The 1978-nt window shown below is 41.9% G+C and overlaps 1 protein-coding gene across 1 annotated transcript in view; it reads left to right on the top strand.

Moving 5' to 3' along the window:
* The window catches only part of TANGO6 (transport and golgi organization 6 homolog), a 237730-nt gene that overhangs the window by 4360 nt on the left and 231392 nt on the right, over nt 1–1978 (top strand). The window lies entirely within an intron of this gene.

Genomic DNA, 1978 nt, shown 5'->3' with positions numbered 1-1978 from the left:
CCCGTGGGCTCAGGCAATCCATTCACCTCAGCCTCCCAAAGGCGTGGGATTACAGGCTGAGCCACCGAGCCCGGCCTCACTGTTTTTAAAGAACAATATTATTCTTCCTTTTTAAAAAAAATAGGTGCAGGAATCTTTCTATGTTGTCCAGGCTGGAGTGCAGAGGCTAATCACAGGTATGATCGTAGGGCACTATAGCCCCAACTCCTAACTCCTGAGCTCAAGTGATCCTCTTGCCTCAGTCTCCCAAGCAAGCTGGGACTACATGTGTGCCACTTTACCTGACTTTCCTTTTTTTTTTCCCCCTAAATAGAAGTAGTTAAACTTTAGGGCATGGTGGTTTGTGTCTGTAATCCCAGCACTTTGGGAAGCCAGGGCGGGAAAATCACTTGGATCTAGGAGTTCGAGACCAACCTGGGCAGCATAGTGGAACCTTATCTCTACAAAAAAGAAAATATAAAAATTGGCCAGGTGTGGTGGCACGTGCCTGTAGTCCCAGCTACGTGTGGGAGTCTGAGGTGAGAGACTCTCTTGAGCCCAGGAGGTTGAGGCTGCAGTGACCTGGGATCATGCCACTGCATTCCACCCTGGGCAATTAAGTGATACTCTAACTTAAAAAAAAAAATCAAAGTAGTTAATGTTTACTGTGGTAAATTTTTAAAAATATAGAGACCAAAAGAAGAAAATTGGCTAGGTGTGGTGGCTCACATCTATAACCCCAGCACTTTGGGAAGTGAGTGAATTGCCTGAGCCCAGTGGTTTGAGACCAGCCTGGGCAACTTGGCGAGACCTCATCTCTACAATAAATCAAAAAATTAGCTGGGCACAGTGACGACTGCCTATTGTTCTAGCTACTTGGAAGGCTGAGGTGGAAGGATCAACTGAGCCCAGCAGGTGGAGGCTGTGTGGCTGTGAGTGTGCCACTGCACTCCAGCCTGGGTGACAGAGTGAGACTCCAACTCCAAAAGAAAAGAAAAGAAAAGAAAAATCTATAATCCTACCACCCAGATGTAATCATTGTTAATACCTTGAGGTATAAACTTTTCGACCATTTTCAATGCTTAGCTATATGAATATGTCTTAATGCAGTTAGAAAGAATTATACTGTTCCTTTATTGATCAATTTTCAGGAAAACAAATTAGTGTTTCAGCAACCTCTAAAGGTAGCCAGTGAAGTGATTGTTTTTATTGTATTATGAATCATAGGTTTTTATATATTCAATGTTTAATTATTATACTCTGTTTTTTTGTTTTGTTTTGTTTTTGAGTTGGTGTCTCATTCAGTTGCCCAGGCTGGAGTGTAGTGGCACAATCCTGGCTCACTGCAGCCGTGACCTTCTGTGCTCAGATGATCCTTCCATGTAAATCTCCTAAGTAGCTGGGACTACAGATGCTTGCCACCACACTCAGCTAACTTTTCTGCCTTTTTTTGTAGAGACAAGGTCTTGCTATATTGCCTAAGCTGGTCTTGAACTCCTGGGCTCAAGTGGTCTTCTAGCCTTGGCCTTCCAAAGTGCTGGGATTACAGGTGAGAGCTACCAGGCCTAACCTCCTTGGTCTTAATAATCAAATTGTCCCATTTTTGGCCTGTTAGAGCCACTTAAGGCTGGCTCTTGGGCTCTTTGTCACAACCCTGGTAGTCTTTGATCTCTTCCTTCTTTTAAGCAGGTGTCCCAGGCTCATCTTACATATTTCCTGCCCCGTTCTTGAAAACAAATCTCTTTAAGAAGTGGCATTTGGAGATAGCAATATGGACACAGGATATTCATTGCTACTAAAATGTCATTGTTTCCAGACTTTTTGGAGGATTAGAGCTAGGAAATATGTGGATTTTTAGAAAATGAATATAAATCTTGAGTTCTTACTGATATTCATAATTAAATGAAATATGGGGTTTTAAATTTTATCTGTTTTTTCCTAAAATTTTATTATGAGACTTGATTTTTTTTTTTTTTTTTTTGAGTAGGAGTCTCACTCC

This window comes from Carlito syrichta, unplaced genomic scaffold (assembly GCF_000164805.1).
Source record: "Carlito syrichta isolate Samal-C Ts95f unplaced genomic scaffold, Tarsius_syrichta-2.0.1 Scaffold312739, whole genome shotgun sequence".
NCBI lineage: Eukaryota > Metazoa > Chordata > Mammalia > Primates > Tarsiidae > Carlito > Carlito syrichta.
This window is presented reverse-complemented; position numbering and strand designations above follow the sequence as displayed.